The sequence below is a fragment of the Lactuca virosa genome, chromosome 3 (assembly GCF_052849685.1).
Source record: "Lactuca virosa cultivar CGN04683 chromosome 3, Lactuca_virosa_CGN04683_v6, whole genome shotgun sequence".
Classification (NCBI taxonomy): domain Eukaryota; kingdom Viridiplantae; phylum Streptophyta; class Magnoliopsida; order Asterales; family Asteraceae; genus Lactuca; species Lactuca virosa.
In genome coordinates, this window is record NC_136428.1 from 138,667,714 (window position 1) to 138,688,612 (window position 20,899).

Consider the following 20,899-nt stretch of genomic DNA (forward strand, 5'->3'; position numbering starts at 1 on the left):
AAACCATATATCTAGGTTTTAAGACCATATGATATTATCGTCTTGCGATCACTTTTGTCACGTTCCGTAAAGTGATTCCAGCAAGCGCGGGTTTATTCCAATGCTCAAAACTTGTTCATAAGCACTCATGAACGTTGTAGCAAACCTTTGCTATGTCTAATACCATTTAGACAATCTACACACCAATTCATGACAATCTTCATTCATACCTACTTCCAACGTATGAACGATTGTGGACTATTTGAATAATTCGATTATTCCTAATAAACTCAATTATTCTGGAAGTCAAAACATGCAAAGTGAAACAATAGTTAAACAATTAACATAAGACAGTAACTTTACTCATAAATAATACTCCTTTATTTAATCATCAAACGTCAATTACATTTATCTATTACATGTTTCTAAAACTATCTAATCTAAACTAGTATCATCCTTCAGCCCAATGCTCCTAACGTGCTGCAAGTGCTTAACCCTACTCAGTCCCTTCGTAAGCGGATCTGTTGGGTTATCTTCTGATGATATCCTCTTAACCACGAGATGTCCTTCTTCTACTCGATGTATAATAAAGTGATACTTTCTGTCGATATGTCGAGATCTACCATGATCCCTCGGTTCCTTGGTTAAGGCAACCGCTCCTTCATTATCACAGAAAATTTCCATAGGCTCCTGTATGGCAGGTACAACTCCAAGATCACCGATGAAGTTCTTCAACCATATTGCCTCCTTTGACGCTTCGCTTGCTGCAATGTACTCTGATTCGCACGTTGAATCAGCTACTGTTTCCTGCTTGGAACTTTTCCAAGTCACTGCTCCTCCATTTAGGGTAAATACCCAGCCCGACTGCGAACGATAGTTGTCTTTGTCGGTCTGGAAGCTGGCGTCACTATACCCTCGCACCTTTAAGTCATCACTCCCTCCGAGGACTAAGAACCATTCCTTGGTCCTCCAAAGGTACTTAAGTATATTCTTGACCGCAATCCAATGAGCTTTGCCCGGGTTCCCTTGATATCTACTGACCATGCTCAAAGCAAAGGCCACATCAGGGCGAGTACAAGTCATAGCATACATGATTGAGCCAACTGCGGAAGCGTATGGAACTCGGCTCATTTCTGCTATCTCAGCTTCTGTGCTCGGACTTTGAGTCTTACTCAACTTGGCATTACTTTGTATCGGTAATTCTCCCTTCTTAGAATTTTCCATACTAAAACGTTTTAGTACCTTATCCAAGTAAGTATTCTGACTAAGTCCTATTAGTCTCTTACTTCGATCTCTCACTATCCTTATTCCCAAAATATAGGAAGCCTCTCCGAGGTCCTTCATAGCGAAGCATTTCCTGAGCCAGGACTTAACATCCTGCAGTGTCGGGACGTCGTTTCCTATGAGTAGTATGTCATCGACATACAGAACGAGGAAACTTACTATGCTCCCACTGGCTTTGACATATACACACGATTCATCTTCACTTCGTACAAATCCAAACTCTTTGACTTTCTCATCGAAGCAAAGATTCCATCTGCGAGACATTTGCTTGAGTCCATAAATGGACTTCTCAAGCTTACACACTCTATTCGGATGCTTCGGATCAACAAAACCCTCTGGCTGAGCCATGTAAACATCCTCAGCCAACTTTCCATTAAGGAAAGCGGTCTTGACATCCATTTGCCATATTTCATAATCATGAAATGCATCAATGGCTAGCATCACCCTAATAGACTTTATTTTCGCAACTGGTGAGAAGGTCTCATCATAGTCAACTCCGGGAGTTTGAGTAAAGCCCTTCGCAACCAATCGCGCCTTATATGTGTGTACATTTCCATCCACGTCGGTCTTCTTCTTGAAGATCCATTTGCACCCAACGGTCTTACGTCCGGGCACATTATCAACCAAATTCCAAACTTGGTTGTCATACATGGACTGGATCTCGCTATCCATTGCCTCTTTCCATTTTACAGACTCCGGGCCTGCCATGGCTTCCTTATAGCTATTAGGTTCATCTAGATTTATTAGTGTACTGATATCGCAATAATTATACATATATTTCGAGCGATATTTATGTATTTTTAGCTATATTTTGGTATGATTTAAGATAAAAGGTACTTATAAAGTTTGAAATTCTATTTTACAGCTAAAAATCATTTCTGAAGAAAAAGGAGAAGAAAATGTGCAAAAATCCGCAAAAAGAAGTGAAAGAAATTACACGAAGAAAAACGAGATCAAAAAGTCAAAGAATTCAAAAAATAGCCGCGTTGGAAAGACGAGAAAACAAAATAAAAATATAAAAAAAAAGAATTTAAATTAATTAATGAGGTTTAATTAAAATAAATTATTGGGAATTAATTATTTAATTTCTAAATAATTTATATTAATTAAATTAATTTAATTTAATTTAATTTTCAAAAAAGAAAAAAAAAAAGAAACAAAAAAAATTCGGATTTAGCCCAAAACCCGGAGCCCAAACCCGAAGCCCTGATCCATTCTCGCGACCCAGATCCGGAAAACCCGGTTGACGACCCAAGTCCGATCCGGTACTATTCACAGCTCTAAACGACGTCGTTTTATGCTCCAGATTTGCCAATTCCGATTCCATTCCATTTTTAACCATTTTTTCTCCACTTTTTCCTATTTTAAACCCATTCCTTTCCAACCAATACTCAATAATTCACCACCTTTAAACTTTCCAACCTTTTATTCCCATCTTTTTATTTCTTTTGAATTCTTTTTCATAAGATTTAGATTGGATCTTAGATCCAATCTCAATTTATTTCTTTTTGGTATTTAATTCTCCCAATTTTTACTATAAATACCACCATTTTTCACCACAAAGAAGAGGAAGAAAAGAGAAGACATTGCAATTATGCATTTTGATACACAAATTTCTTCCAACCTTTGAACCAATTTTCTACAATTGGGGATTCAAGAGTCAACGAGCTAAGGAATTGAAGATTGCAGTGGCATTAGGGACTACATCGGGTTTGTTTTATCGAAATGTTTAACATTCTCAATATGTTTTCTATGTATGTTGTAACTTTAATTATGGGCTAAAATTCCTTTTGCTTTCACTTGGATAATGAAACCTTGAAAATATGATTTGATTTATATTATTCGGATATTAATTGTTATTTATTTTATCATGCATATTTGATCATTTATTTTTATACGTTGAATTTTTGTAATTAATTTTCCTATAACTAAGTTAATATTTTTAAAGGATCAATTTAAATATATTATCTTGAATCATAAATTTTTCATGACCATTGATATTTATGACTAGTGATGGACAAAATCCTAGGATTAGGTAAAATAAAATACTAAAAATTTAACATGTATATTTTGTATCGTATGACCAACTTACGATTCTTATTAGTTTTACGACCACTAAAATTAATAGTTTGATCAAATGTTGGCATGATACGAATTAATTATTGTTAATAAAATTGTTAATTGCATGACCATTGTTTTTAATTATTTTTATTATCAAAACGGTAAAAAATTAGATCATGATTTTTAACCAATTTTAGAAATCGGTAAATAACTAATAATATCCATTGCACTTAATATAAATCATTCATTACTAAAAGGTGGAATTAAATCTAAGTGAAAGCATCCTTATCATTCTTGATTCTTAAAAACCAATTCTTGTTCTATATTTATTTTTACACTTTAATCGTTAAAATTCTCATTATTTGTCTTGTTACTAAAAATTCCCCCAAGTTACTTATCTTTTAAGTTAATTAGCGACAAATAGTCTAAACGTAAATCATACTCGTTTCCCCAAGTGTTCGACATCCGTTCTTACCATTGCTATATTACAACTCAATTAGGTACACTTGCCTAAGTCGTGTAGTAAATTCTAGCATCGGTAATTTCAACCCTATAAATTTAAGACTAGAGTGAATTTAACACATCAAGTTTTTGGCGCCGTTGCCGGGGAAACGGTTTTATTTGGTTTAGTCTTATTGTTTGTTAGTTAACGTAAAAAAAAAATTTTAAAAAAAAAAAATTTTTTTTAATTTTTTTTTTTAAGAAAAATATTAAAAACAAAATTAATAAAAAAAAAGACGAAATTGATTTAAAATATTAAGTTTACTTATTAAAAATTTTAAAAAAAAAAATTTTTTTTAAAAAAAAAAAAAAAAAAAAAAAAAAAAAAAAAAAAAAAATTTTAATTTAGTATTGCATAAATTTCCTTAGTTGTAAGTTAATTATAGGTTGTTAAATTTCCTTAGTTAATTATAGATTGTTAAATTTACTTATTAAAAAAAAATTAAAAATATTATAAAAAAAATAATATATATATTTAAAAATATTTAAAAAAAAACTTTTTTAAAAATAAAAAAAAATAAAAAAAAATGGTATCAGAGCCATGTTTATATTGCATGAATAACCTTATTTAATTCGCGTGTAATACGAGTAATTCTACTTACCAGAACAGAGTTATATTTATAATATACACCGAAATGATCCTGCCTTCCGGCTGCCTCTCTCTGTCTGTTCTCTATTTGATAGTCAAAGTATTACACAAAAATTAAATAAATAATTTATGCAATATAATCAATTCAATTTAAGATAGAATTTGCCTAATATATGACCCGAAGTTCAAATTTCACTGTCGTTCCACCTTTAGAAGAAAAAGGGAAAGAGGATATACCCCTCCAACTCACTGAAAACAATTAAGTGAGGGGTAGAGTCTGGCTCATGACTCATTTAAAAAGAAGCGCTTGCGGGAGGCAACCCGATGTTTGTTTTGATTTTTAAATTTGGTGTGTTTATTTTCTGTATGTTTGGTGTGAATTTTCTTTTTAGTTTGTGTTTTCAATAAAAGTGTTTTTTAATGGTTTTATTTTTCTGTGAAAGTTACTTTTCAGCTTAGAAACAGGTGATGGTGAGAACGGTGTAAAGTAAATTTCTGAAGTACAAATTACAATTGGAGCAATGGCATCACATAAGTGTGGTTCCCCACAAAGAGCAGGATGGAGAACTGAAGCTGATACAGACTAACGGGAGAGCATTATTCGAAGGATGAAGCAAGTGTTCGGCCGACACAAGCCAAATCCAATTCACTCAGCGAAAAGGAGAAATTGATCTAATAACGCAATGTGTACTTGGCCAGTATACAAAGCGTTAAATTCAAGAATCGCGAAGAGAATCCCAATAATTGCATTACGCGACGTGTCCAAATCTTATACGGGACACGTAAATGCACCTGTTCAGAGAAATTGTGCAGAAAAAGATTCAGATGCCACACTTACCTAAATCTCCAACGGGTTCAAAAAAAAAAAAAAAGATTTACATGCACTTCAACATCACAAACAAAAAAAGTACACTCAACACTTGTCCCACGCAAATTAGAATTTCGACCTCGCCACTGCAATACCCCAGGGGAGTCTGTTCCTTTTTCTCCCTTTTTACTTTTATGTGCTTTAATTTTACATACAATGGGGACATTGTATGATTTAAGTGTGTGGTAGGGGGTCGAATAAGGAAACCAAGCATTTTTGATAAAAATTAAAAAGTTTTATTGTGTTGAAACTTAAGTTGTTAACGTTGTGTGGGATGATTCAATGCGAACTCAAATGTTTAATTGAACCAATAGTATGTTATAGTACATTTGTGGCTTCCCTATCCTAGTGAAATCATGGAACAAAAACACAACCTTGCTTAGTTTGAGGGCCATAATATGTTTAGCATCGTGTACCAGAAATATATCCAGGAGAGCTTATGTAGTCATTGCACTCTAGACTAATATCTCTAACCAATAAGAGTTGAAGTTAAGTTCCCTTGCTTAAGCATATGTTTTTATTTTTTATGATTTTTAGATTAAAAAAAAAAAGTTACAAAGTTTGAGAATAAGAGTCTACAAAGCTATGAAGATCAAGAAATATCATGAAGAAAAGTTCAAAAAAAAAAAATCAATGAAGACTCAAGAATAAAGACAATTTGCCAAGTTATTAGTTATTGTAATTTTTATTTCTAGGTTATTTTTCCATATGTATGCTTGGGGACTTAGTCAAAAATTACATTAAGGTTAAGAAAGATTTCTGAGGATATATTCGGAGGGATGCATAAAATGAATGTTGTTCAAAAGAAGTGGGCAAGTGTTTTTGAAGATTGTGAGTATTTAGGATTGGGGAAGTTTTAGGAATCATTAGACACAAATGTATGCATTGAGGTTTCGATGTAATGGCTGGGTTCAAGACGGATTGTCTTGTGCGATGTTGGTGATGAAAGTTTTGATGACATGCTAAAGTCAGTTTTGCTTGAGGACAAGCAAAGTTCAAGTGTGGGGTATTTTGATATCGCAATAATTATACATATATTTCGAGCGATATTTATGTATTTTTAGCTATATTTTGGTATGATTTAAGATAAAAGGTACTTATAAAGTTTGAAATTCTATTTTACAGCTAAAAATCATTTCTGAAGAAAAAGGAGAAGAAAATGTGCAAAAATCCGCAAAAAGAAGTGAAAGAAATTACACGAAGAAAAACGAGATCAAAAAGTCAAAGAATTCAAAAAATAGCCGCGTTGGAAAGACGAGAAAACAAAATAAAAATATAAAAAAAAAGAATTTAAATTAATTAATGAGGTTTAATTAAAATAAATTATTGGGAATTAATTATTTAATTTCTAAATAATTTATATTAATTAAATTAATTTAATTTAATTTAATTTTCAAAAAAGAAAAAAAAAAAGAAACAAAAAAAATTCGGATTTAGCCCAAAACCCGGAGCCCAAACCCGAAGCCCTGATCCATTCTCGCGACCCAGATCCGGAAAACCCGGTTGACGACCCAAGTCCGATCCGGTACTATTCACAGCTCTAAACGACGTCGTTTTATGCTCCAGATTTGCCAATTCCGATTCCATTCCATTTTTAACCATTTTTTCTCCACTTTTTCCTATTTTAAACCCATTCCTTTCCAACCAATACTCAATAATTCACCACCTTTAAACTTTCCAACCTTTTATTCCCATCTTTTTATTTCTTTTGAATTCTTTTTCATAAGATTTAGATTGGATCTTAGATCCAATCTCAATTTATTTCTTTTTGGTATTTAATTCTCCCAATTTTTACTATAAATACCACCATTTTTCACCACAAAGAAGAGGAAGAAAAGAGAAGACATTGCAATTATGCATTTTGATACACAAATTTCTTCCAACCTTTGAACCAATTTTCTACAATTGGGGATTCAAGAGTCAACGAGCTAAGGAATTGAAGATTGCAGTGGCATTAGGGACTACATCGGGTTTGTTTTATCGAAATGTTTAACATTCTCAATATGTTTTCTATGTATGTTGTAACTTTAATTATGGGCTAAAATTCCTTTTGCTTTCACTTGGATAATGAAACCTTGAAAATATGATTTGATTTATATTATTCGGATATTAATTGTTATTTATTTTATCATGCATATTTGATCATTTATTTTTATACGTTGAATTTTTGTAATTAATTTTCCTATAACTAAGTTAATATTTTTAAAGGATCAATTTAAATATATTATCTTGAATCATAAATTTTTCATGACCATTGATATTTATGACTAGTGATGGACAAAATCCTAGGATTAGGTAAAATAAAATACTAAAAATTTAACATGTATATTTTGTATCGTATGACCAACTTACGATTCTTATTAGTTTTACGACCACTAAAATTAATAGTTTGATCAAATGTTGGCATGATACGAATTAATTATTGTTAATAAAATTGTTAATTGCATGACCATTGTTTTTAATTATTTTTATTATCAAAACGGTAAAAAATTAGATCATGATTTTTAACCAATTTTAGAAATCGGTAAATAACTAATAATATCCATTGCACTTAATATAAATCATTCATTACTAAAAGGTGGAATTAAATCTAAGTGAAAGCATCCTTATCATTCTTGATTCTTAAAAACCAATTCTTGTTCTATATTTATTTTTACACTTTAATCGTTAAAATTCTCATTATTTGTCTTGTTACTAAAAATTCCCCCAAGTTACTTATCTTTTAAGTTAATTAGCGACAAATAGTCTAAACGTAAATCATACTCGTTTCCCCAAGTGTTCGACATCCGTTCTTACCATTGCTATATTACAACTCAATTAGGTACACTTGCCTAAGTCGTGTAGTAAATTCTAGCATCGGTAATTTCAACCCTATAAATTTAAGACTAGAGTGAATTTAACACATCAGTACCATCACTAATATACGTGTCCCCTTCGGTAGTAATATGAAAACCATAAAACTGGGGTTGAACTCTAGCTCTTTCGGAACGTCTAAGAGGTAAGGACTCGTCAATTGGTTCAACCGGAGTTTCCTCCTCGGGTTAAGTGCCAGCGGTAGAGGTTCCTTCATCAATCGACTCTTGAATCTCTTCAAGCTCGATTTGCCTCCCACTGTCTCCTTGGCTTATGAGTTCTCGCTCTCGGAAAACCCCTCTCCTTGCAACGAAGACAACATTGTCACTTGGTCTATAGAAGAGATATCCAAAGGATTTCTGCGGGTAGCCGATGAAAATACATCGCTCACTACGAGGTTCGAGCTTGTCGTGAGTATCTCGTCTTACGAAAGCCTCGCAACCCCAAACCTTGATATGTGCCAACGAGGGAGCTTTCCCTGTCCACATCTCGTGAGGTGTTTTGGCAACCTTCTTCGTAGGGACTAGGTTAAGGATATGGGCGGCAGTCTCTAAGGCATACCCCCAGAACGAGATAGGTAGTGAAGCACGACTCATCATAGAGCGAACCATGTCTAACAAGGTTCGATTACGCCTTTCTGCCACACCATTCAACTGCGGTGTCCTAGGTGGCGTCAATTGTGAAACTATTCCACACTCCTTGAGATAGTCGTGGAATTCAAGACTTAGGTACTCTCCTCCTCGATCGGATCGAAGCATCTTGATTCTCCTGCCCAATTGATTCTCCACTTCATTCTTGAACTCTTTGAACTTTTCAAACGTTTCTGACTTTTGCTTGATTAAATAGATATACCCATATCTACTATAGTCATCAGTAAAAGTCACATAGAAGCGGTTTCCATCCTTCGTGGTTGATCTAAAAGGTCCACATACATCGGTATGTATGAGGTCCAATAAACCCTCACCCCTTTCACATGTACTAGTGAAGGGTGACTTGGTCATCTTTCCACGTAAACAAGACTCGCATGTGTCATCTTCCCTAAGGTCGAATGACTCCAACACTCCATCCTTCTGGAGTTGGGCTATGCGCTTCTTGTTGACATGTCCAAGACGACAATGCCACAAGGATGCTTTATCCATACTATTGGAAGAATCCATGCATAAAACATCATTTCCTATGTTATCTACAATCATAACAGTTTCATAAATTCCATTACATGGTATTGCTTCAAAATATAAGACACCATTTAGATAAGCACAAATAGAACCATTCTCATTATTAAAAGAAAATCTAAATCCTTGTCTAAACAAACCATGAAATGAAATGATGTTTCTTGCCATTTCTGGCGAATAGCAACAATTATTCAAATCTAAACATAAACCATTCCTAAGCACTAGAGAATACACTCCAATCTTGGTCACAGGCGACGATCTTATGTTCCCCATGATTAGATTTATTCTTCCATGCTCCACATCCCTATTTCTTCTTAGTCCCTGCAAATCAGAACAAATGTGGTAACCACACCCTGTATCAAGAACCCGAGAAATAGCATGAGATGAATCATTAGATTTAATTGTGTATATACCTGCAAAAGATGGCTTGATCTTTCCATCCTTGATGGCTTTCAGGTATTCTGGGCAGCTTCTCTTCCAATGCCCTATTTTGTGGCAATGGTGGCACTCTGCCTCCTTTGGGTTAGGATAGGGTTTAGCAGGATCAACTTTGGTCCCACTAGAAGAGGCACCATCTCGGGACTTAACCTTGCGATGGTTCTTAGACGAAGCCTTCCTCTTCTTTCCTCTTCCTTGCCCAATGGCCAAAACAGGAGCAGCGGGTGGATTGGGATTGTGTGCAACAGACTTGTCCTTGAGGTTGCTCTCAGCAACCCTAAGGAGACCTTGGAGCTTACTTAGGGTGACCTCTTCCTTGTTCATGTGGTAGGTCATCCTAAATTGGTTGTAACACGAGGGCAAGGAGTGAAGAATAATGTCGATAGCCAAATCCTCCCCAAAGTTAACATTTAACTTGCGAAGACGATCAACATATCTTTGCATCTTTTGTAAGTGCACGGTAAGAGACTCTCCACTTCCCATTTTAGCAGTGATCATATTCGTTATGATCTCATAGCGCTCTTGCCTCGCGCTTTGGTGATATCTCTCCATCAAGTCTATATGCATCTCATAAGGATACATGTCCTCATAGGACTTTTGGAATTCGGAGTTCATTATGGCTATCATGATGCAATGGACTTTCGTTGCATCACGTTCGTGGGTCTCAAAGACAGCCATTTCTTCGGGAGTAGCGATTTCTGGATTGATCTTCTCGAGCTTCTCGTCGAGGACATACTCTTTGTCCTCGTAACGCGCGATGGTGCGAATGTATCTTATCCATTCGCTAAAGTTCGATCCATCGAAAGTCACTTTTGGACAAAGACTCATTAGCGTGAATGAGTTAGCAGCAGCGTTGTTTGCGTTAGACATCTACAAATAGAAAAGGACAAAGTTTGATTAGAATTGAATCCCTAATTAAACACCCAAAATGAAAAATTAGGGCTAGGACCCAACAACATTATTTACATATTAGAAAAGGGATGCCGTAATCCAACACGCAAATAATTTGGAGGTAAGTGAATGACGATTCACTAATTCTTCACCATGAAAAACATAAGCTTAAGTTTTAAATGTATTGAGAATTCCTAGATTTTCTTGGAGATACATTGAACTTTTCAATGGCATGTTTGAATCTCGATATGCCCCTCTCGTTTGTGACTGGGATGCCGAGGATCACAAAGTGGGTGTGAATAACCATGCAAATCTACATGGTGCCTTCATTGTTACAATCACCTATTCGATGTGCCGGTAAACCACACACGCTCCATCGAACTATGATAAACAATGAATCACCCTTTGCCACCTTTGCTTAGAACCAATTAGTGTGCCGGTAAACCACACACGCTCCACTAACTTCTTTAGCAAGGGTGCAAAGTGTAATTTCATGGGATTGCATCAATTTCACTTTTGCCTAAAGTAACTAGGATTGAGAATTTGTAAAAAAAAACGTTTAGTTACTTTATTATACTTATTAATGAAGAGTGGATTGCCCTATCCTACCCGTTCGGCTAACGACCCTCCACCAGTCAAGCAAGCGGTGGGTGTGAGTGTACACCCATTAAGCGCCATTTTATAGGCAGCAACCTTATACCCACCTTATAGACCGACTTCGTGAATGAGGCCTATTAACGGTAAGACTAGCCTTTTAATTATACAGATATATTTATTAAGCTTGTAATAATATAATAGTATAGGGTGTATTTTAGACATTTCAAAATACTAGGGTTTTAATCTTCAATTTAAAATTTTCGAATTTAATACCATTTAAATTAAAATTTTAAATATTAAAACAATGTTTAATAATTATCTTAAATTAAACTATTAATTTAATTATCAAATCATAAGGGATTATCTAAATCATAAGGATAATTACCATTTAAACAATTAATTTATCCTAATCCCTTTAATCCCTCTAAATTTTGAAAATAAGGGGATGGGATAATTCCAAATCTTTGATTTAACATATTTAACCATTAAAAGATAATTACAAGATATGGGATTATCCAAATCCCTAAAATTTAGGATCTTATCTTGGGGAAGGAGGCAAATCTCGAAATCTAAGGGTTTGCAAACCCTAGATTTCGAAATCTTGGATTAAAAGGAAAGGATTCAAAACCCTTTCAAGATTTTCGCAAATTAGGGTTAGGAAACCCTAATCTCGAAATCTATGGCCTCCTAGGGTTTATTGGCTATAAACCCTAATTTGTCAAGTTCATACAATTGAATAATACTAATTGAAAACAAGTTAACCAAAGGCTCTGATACCACTGATGGGTTTTGTACAAACAATCCTATGTGTGCATGCAACCCTAGAATTGGATCTATGTTTTCACTATTAGATAGACAACATTATGAACACATGAATAAAACCCTAATGTAGCTTGCTATTTTCGAAATTCATATATAAGGTTAGATCACATACCTCTTGTTGTTATATTGCAATAACAACTTAAATCTTCAAACCCTAAGTCTTGAAAGCAAGCACCACAAGTGTAGTGCCTCTAATGGCTCACAAACACCACAAGCAATTGGAGAGGCTATAGAGAGAGAAGGGGAGAGGTAGAAATCGTCCTTGGGACTTCTTAGAAGCATGTACACCAATTCCTAAGGCCTTAGGGGTCTTTATATAGGGTTGGGATTAGAGTTTCAGTCCTTATCCTTATCCAGTTACTTGCCCACCAAGCAACCACAAGATAAGCCTTGAAAACCCTTATCTCTTGGACCTTGGATGATTTTAAGGATATCCTTATCCTTGAATTCGTCCATCCTTTAACAAGGATAACCATTGCCCTATTTTGCAACTATTACATAATTACAATTCAGCCCCTCTAGTTTAATTAATTACACTTGATCACAAAATTAATTCTTAATTAATTATTGACCAATATTAATTAAACAAATATGATTTCTCCTTTAATATATTATTCTTATAACATATTAATAAATCATAATAACCTCTCTCTCTATTTAATTTCTCCAGTCAAGTTGCTTTGGTGAAGGCAACCCAAAAGGACCATGCACAACCGGGTCAAGTATTTACCAAATATGGTTACGGGCTTAGACACTAATCCAACAATACCTACCCTTGGCTGAGTTTTCTTACAACAACAGCCATCACTCGATCATTGGTATACCTCCTTTTGAGCTCCTGTATGGGAGAAGGTGACGTACCCCCATCTGTTGGGGAGAGGTGGGACAGAGAGTTATGGGCAGCACTGAGATAGTGCTGAAGACGACTGAGCAGATTCAGCAGATCAGACAGAGGTTACTGACAGCCCAGAGTCGCCAAAAGAGTTATGCGGATAGGCGACGATCCAAGCTCGAGTTTCAGGTCGGAGATTTTGTACTCCTGAAAGTTTCCCCATGGAAAGGGGTGATCTGATTCAGAAAACGGGGAAAGCTGGGACCCCGATACATCGGTCCTTTCAGAGTGACCGCCAGAGTGGGGAAGGTAGCTTACCGTTTGGAGTTTCCTGATGAGTTGAGTCAGATACATAACACCTTCCACGTGTCCCAGTTGCGGAAGTGTGTGGCCGACAAGACGGCAGTGGTACCACTAGAGGACATTCAGGTGGATGCGAGCCTGAATTACATCGAGAGGCCGATCGCGATCATAGATCGAAAGGTGAAGGTTTTGAGGAACAAGGAAGTGCCCCTGGTTCAGGTCTAGTGGCAACATCGGAAGGGGTCCGATCTGACTTGGGAGTCGGAGTCAGAGATGCGAGAGCAGTATCCCGAGCTATTTGCGGAGCAAGACTTCGAGGGCGAAGTCTAATTCTAGTGGGGGAGAATTGTAACATCTGGTTTCCAGGTATGTTAATTTAAGCATTTATTTTAAGAAGTTTGGGTGGATTCGACGAGTTGGTGACTCAACTCGTCGAGTGGGATCGCAACTTGGTGACGTGTTTAATGAATGGACTCGACGAGTCGGGTATCTGACTCGCCGAGTCAGCGCTGCTGAGGAAAACCCTAATTGCTCGGGTTTGTGGCCTATTTAAAGGCTCTTATGGCCTTCATTTGCGGCAACACTTTCCCTTGAGAGACCCTAATCGATCCAGAGAGCTTAGAGAGAGAGAGAGAGTGGGAGCTAATTTCTTCATTTTGGTGCATTCTTGCAAGGAAGAAGGAGAGGGTTCAAGCTTAGCTTTCTAGAAGGGGCTCAGATCTTTCACTATTCCATTCAAGGCTGCTGTGAAGGTATGAGTTCATACCCGTTTTTGTTTGATTAGTAGATCTCGTGAATTTAGGGTTTCTTTACCCTCTTTTAAGTTGAGTTATGAAATATGTGAAGTCCCTTTGAGGCTTAGACATCAGATCTGGACCTTGAGAGGTCCAGAGAGTCCCAAGAACCCAGCTTTATGCAGTCATATAAGAATATTGAGCTTAAGACACCATTATGAGCTAGATGAGTGATGCATGGTCATAAAGGTCGAACCTTTACGTGATTAATGAGCCTTTAGTGCATAGATCTGAAGTTTGGGAAAGTACCTTGCACTAAATCGACTGAATGCAAAAGAGTCTTAATAGACTCGCCGAGTCGAGCCGCTGACTCGGCGAGTAGTCCAAGGTTTTGTCCCGACGAACTGAGTAAGATGGTGACCCGTCGAGTTAGGGGTTAGCTCGTCGAGTTGGAGCTTGCTGGGGTTGCCATGAATCGACTGGACTCGGCGAGTCTATCGAGTGCACTCGACGAGTCTGGTCAAAGTTGGACCGTTGACTGGAGTTGACTTCTGTTGACTTTAGGGTTTGGTCAAAATGAGTGAAAGAGGTCAGGGAAGGGTAGAATGGTCTTCTACCCACTTTTTAGAGATAAGAGTAGAATATTAATTAGAAATATTAATTTGTGATAGGCGGAGGCTAGGCCGAGGATTTCGGGCACGAGACTTTTACTAGCTATCTTACGAGGTGAGTCTTCTCACTATACCTTACCTAGAGTGGTAGTTATGTGTGACCGGAAGGTATTATGCGTTTATAAGTGTTATGTGATATATGTGATATGTATATGTTGGCATGGTTTGGACCGGTAGGTCAACAGGGTTTGGACCGGAAGGTCATCATGGGTAGGGCCGGAAGGTCTACCAGATGTGTGGGACCAGAGGGTCCCACTGAGACACATTGACCGGAAGGTCTCGTAGGGTTATAGCCTCGAGTGGCTAATTATATGTGCATGGTATTTTGGGGAACTCACTAAGCATTCGTGCTTACCGTGTTATGTGTTATGTGTTTCAGGTACCTCAGAGGATCGCGCGGAAGGTACCGACGTGATTGTACACACACCCTTGCTATGGAGCTATGTTTGTGGATCCTGGATTTGAATAATTGTTTTGAAAGCTTGTTGATTGATTTTGAGAATTAATGAAGAGACATATGTTTTATGTGTATTAAAAATGAAAATTTTGGGTTGAAAATTTACGCTGTTACAAAATAATACGTCTAGTACGGGAGAAGTACACTTTCGATTAGCAGAATGAAAGATTTTTGGTATAATCCATGAATTTATCCCATCGTATGACATTTCCATCACCAACCGAGTTGAAGCAGAATTGATGATTGAAGATACACATGGAAGAAATCCTAGTAGAGTCTAGGGAAAATTTTATGATTGTTTGGACACATTTGTATGTGTTAAAAATTGTTGTGTGACAGTAACTTGGAAAATTGCGAGACAATACTTGGGACGAGTATGAGTAGGTGTGAATGGTAGTAGAGGCCCATACTACCGGAAGCCCATGACTCACACTTGGATCAGGGAAAGTCACAAGGTTACCAAGAAGCTAGTAATTGATTTCGTTTTATTCAAGTATGTCGTTACCATTGTTTCGGTAATGACTAAGAAGATGATTGTTGTTTCGACCCTAGTGGTCATATTAAATCAAGTCTGGCTAAGATGAGTATGTTACGTGGTTCAGAGAACCAAGTTCGATGTAGCATCTGACTTAAGCCAGAAGATTGAAGTGAAAGATAATCGAAGCGATTAATAGAAATATCGCGCTAGTTAAAGAAGCTGGTAGCTAGAAATGATACATGATAAAATGTGATTATATCACATTAGAACATGAAGGAAGATATATTTCATTCCAGAATTTGACTCTAAGAGACCCGAGTCTGAGCGTTGCAACATACGATGAGAGTTCATTAGGACGTGACCCATCAGCCAATCGTGGAAATCAAATAAGCTTAACTTAAGTTTGTTAAGAAGAAGAAAGAGTCTCTGATAAATAGCGAGGTTGTGACATGAAGGTCATGATTGAAAGTCTAACAAGACATATAGAACGGGTGCAAGATCAAGCACCGCTTGCAGTCAAGAAGATCAGGAGTTAAATACGCATTCGAATAAACATAGAAGTTACGAGTACTACCTAGGATGAAGAGATAACGTAGGGAGTCATTATACAACCCTGTTTCGTTGATGATTCTGGGACGTAATCATCCTAAGGGGGAGATAATTGTAACGCCCGTAGATTCGGGCTAGTCAATTTAGAGACGATAAGCGTTAAAAATGACTTTTTAATAGAAGATTATTTAGAACGAATAATCTTAACCAAGTCATAGTATATGTTACAAGGGTTCCGTACATATAAAGAACGCCAAAATCCGAGTTATAACGAAGAAGTTATGACCCGTCGAAGTTTTACGGCAAAACTGGTACAACAGCGGGAGACGTAAATAGTGAATTTATAGTAATGTTATTAGGAACTTATAATGAGTATTTGGGCTATTATTATGAGTTATATAAGTGTTGTTATAATATCTTTTTAACCATTCGCGGTACAAGGAATCTGGTTTGGAGGGCCGCTTGGGTTGCTGGATTCAGAAGTGCTATATGCCAAAATGATTCTGCCCTCTGGTGTTTCATGTCTGGCCCCTGTCTGTACATAGTGGGTGAAGAGTATTTTTTAACTCTTATATAATAGTAATAATAGCAACACTATTAATTCGTCTCGTCAAACATTAGACTAAACTCTAGTGGTAATGATACTAGGTTTTGTCCGAGGGAAATTGTTTTAAGATTAACGAAGCACTGTCCGAGTACCGAGTCACCACCTTTTCAAGTGAGTGCATATTTATTTTCATCTTACACATAGATATGAAGTATTTTAATATAAATTACGTGCTATATGTGCATATTGTCTGAATACTTCTTGTCTATGCTGAATGAAAGATTTTATACATGTTTTAAATGATTTAAACTGTATATGTATTTTATATCTACAAAATATGTTGGGTAAAACATGGGTAGATGAAATATGAATTGAATGTTGAGATAAGAGGTGATATAGACCATGATATAAGGGTGAGAGGTGAACAATGAGAGACGCCTTTTACCCAAGCGTGGCCCCGTCATCTAACAGAGTATGGATGACAACCACAAACTATTCTAGACAGTCCAGTGGAACACTAGCAGGCTCGCAACATGTAGGTGTTGTGAACAATGTGTTCACCCGGTGTACTCTAAACCCGGGCGACTATGCAGACTTAGTGCCCGAATCTTGGCGTTCATGCAGACTTGGTGCCTAAACTCTGGCGACTATGTGACTTAGTTTCTGTTGTGTAAACCCTGGCGACTATGCAGACTTGGTGCCTAAACCCTGGCGACCATGCGACTTAGTGCCTGTTGTGTAAACCCTGACGACTATGCAGACTTAGTGCCTAAACCCTGGCGACTATGCGACTTAGTGCTTGTTGTATAAAACGTGGAAACGATGGACTTCGTGCCGATTCCTTAGGAATGAATGAACGAGGAATAGCTGATTCTTAGGGTAGATCCTTAAGAGTAAGGAAGATAATGGGGATGAGTAATTGGGTTGATTGTTTGATGTTTAAACATAATAATTATATTATTGTGGGTTGAAAACCCTATATACTCACCGGGCTTCCCAACCTGACCCACTCATACGAAGCTACTTTACAATGAGAGATTTAAAAGAGATGTAGATCACTAGTGTAAATAAATGTAAGTTTTGTTTATGCTTATGTTTCTGTATTGACGATGACATCCCAAATGTTTTAAAATGAATAAAATAATTTTCTTAGGAAATTTTTTAATAACGTATTTATCATGTTTTTCAGGGAACAAATTCCGCAACACTTTTATTAAAAGATGTACTCTGATTTTTATAAAACATAAACAAAATCGGTCTTTTCTGGCCGTGAAAATGGGGATGTCACAATCTGATTCTAGTTTACCGTTAGATGGAGTCGATGGTACATGCTTGAGGGGAGAGTTGACTCTATGATCCAGTGGGCAGATCAATGCGCTCAAGCCGACCCGACAATTACACTAACTATACAAAATTACATAAATTACAAAATTACATATTATACTAACTATAAGTTTTATAATATCCAAGTCGCATATTATACTAACTATACAAAATGACATAAATGGTCTTTGTGGTTTACCAAATATCACTACTTCAGTTCCTATTAATTTTTTTGATGAAAATGATCCTTATGGTTTCTATAAGGATTCTAAAACTTGCATGGTTGGTCCCTACAATACATGAAATGACTTTATTATATTTTGATGTGTTTAATTGGTAGCCCCAAGAGTCTTGAACTGCATTCTTTATCAATCGATCACCATAACAATGGAGTTTGAGCTCCCTTATTGAATTGATTAGAAACTTTACAAGACAGATAAGAAAAAGAAAGTGATATAACCCTTCCCTAAATTTCCGGTGAGTCTTTGATATTCTGAACAATGTAATGAACATTGTTCATGATGAAGCGATGAGCTAAGAAGTTGTTTTTGTATTGTTTGGATTTTCCTTCTAGACTCGGTTGTAGGTTTGGAGACGATTAATTCTCTTTGGGTTTGTTTGTCGTCTGAGATTACCCATAGAAGTTGGCTAAAGAGGGGATAAGTTGGTGATGTGGGTCACTACCAGAAAAAACGAGGGAGAGGGACACGATTGACACACACGCACACATCCTTTATCCCCGACAATCACCACTCTCCATCCCCGACAAATCCCCTTCATCTCTGAAAAGCCCATCCCTCCACTAACACACATGTAGATTACAAACCTATAATTGATATATTCATACACCTAGGGGTGTTGATCGGGTTAAAATTTCAGGTTTCGGGTAGTTCGGGTCGGGTAGATCGAGTTTTTCCTTAAAATAATAATACTCGATACCCTACCTATATCGCAATTCGGGTTTTCGGGTTTAAGGTATTCGGGTTTTAGGTAGGTTCGGGTATTTTCGGTTATACCCGAAAATTACTTGAGTATCACTAATTGGATTTTTATTACATTTGGGTTTGAATGCAAATTTTTTATGATTAGTTTGGGCATCGTGAAGTTGAAGATAAGGTTTAAATGTTATATAAAAAATGATTTTGTACGCTTTATATTACTATAAATTTAGAAGCATAAAATTTCGAGCAACAATTATTTTGCAAGTACTAATTGTTCTATGCAAAATTTTGTAGTTTAATAGCCATATATTAATTATTTGTTTCTAAAAGTTCATGCGATGACTAACAGTTTCTTTAATGTTCTAGTACACTCATTTCTAGCATATTTATGATTTTATTTTGAAACATTCATTTTAATTTTATAAATGCCAATTTGACTAAATAACAACAGAGGGTTAAAATGTAATTATATATATATATATATATATATATATATATATATATATATATATATATATATATATATATATATAGTCATATTGATCAATAGGTTAATAATATTAGGTGTTTTTTTCTAATTGGGCATTCGGGTATACCCGAATTTTCTTAATCCTACCCGATACCGACCTATTTAAATATCAGGTTACCTGATTACCCGAATTTCCAAACCCAATACTCGATTTACCCGAATTCAAAACGTGTCAGGCCGATTAATCGGGTATCGGGTATTTTCAATAAGCCTACATACACTAGCAGATTTGGAAATGGACACATACACACACTTAAAGATTTTTACCCCACCAACCACCATTATCTTCCGGCCATCGGAGCAACCTACGCCACCCTCCTCCCTCTGCCTTAAAACTGAAAACCCCACCTTTAGCTTCCCCCACTAACATCTTCACCATAAACCCTAGCCTCCCGTGTTGTCACCACCACCTTCGGTTGTTACCGTGAACCTTAGTTGTTGTCGCCATTAGCCGTCGCCTCCTCTATGTGTTTTTAATTTCATATGGTGTTGGTGGTAGCATCGTCGCCTCTATTGTATTCGTCATAAGGGAGAGATAGAGAGATGGTTGTGGTGGTTGCTTCAAGTCATAACATGGGTAGTGGCGAAATCAAAAGGGAGAGATAATAGGGGTTTTGTTTTTCCAGAGGAGGGAGGAAGGTGGCGTAGGTACCTCTAGTGGTCGGAAGATAGTTGGGTTTGATTGCAAAGGGAAGACGGTTTAAAGGGTGTGTGCATATCCAAAAATTGCGGCGATTTGTTGTGGTCCGGAGGGAGAGGATGGTTGTGTTGGTCCGTAACCGACCAATTGGGTGGTGGTTGCTTTTGGTGGTGGAAGCACGTTAGATTGTGGTGGTGGTGACCTGATGTAGGGAAGGGTGACTTGTTGTAGAAGGTTAAAAATGGACAAATCTTCCCAAATATTAGACATTCATGCACCAAAAACCGTCACAAGGACAAAACCGAAAAAACTTGAAAAAATAATGACTTTCATGTCAATAACCATAATACATATGTTTGAATATAAACATGAAAATAAAAATGCAAACTTCTTTTTGCAAGTTTCCTCAAGTTAAAACTTGAGTAAATTACACAGATGGTCTCTATGGTTTATCGTAATTTGTGTGTTTAGTCCATAATTTTTTTAAAAACTAGGACGGTCTCTACAATGTATTTTTGTTAAGCGTTGGGTCCCTCACAAACATAAAAAGACCAAATTACCCCTTTTTATTTATTTTTCAATTAATATAATGTTTATTCATTATTTATTTATTAAGGATTAAAAAATTGTTAATAAACAGGTGGGTCCCACCACCCTATTGCTATTCCACGAGACCCACGCTTCCATTGCCTTTTTTTTTCTCGTGTCAGCTACTCCGATTCCGGCTGCTCTTTCATCTTCTCCGACTAGATTAAATCCAAATATGGTCCATCTAATTACAATTAATCCACATAATGTCTTTACTTATTACAAGGAAACAAAAAAATGTTCTTAGACATA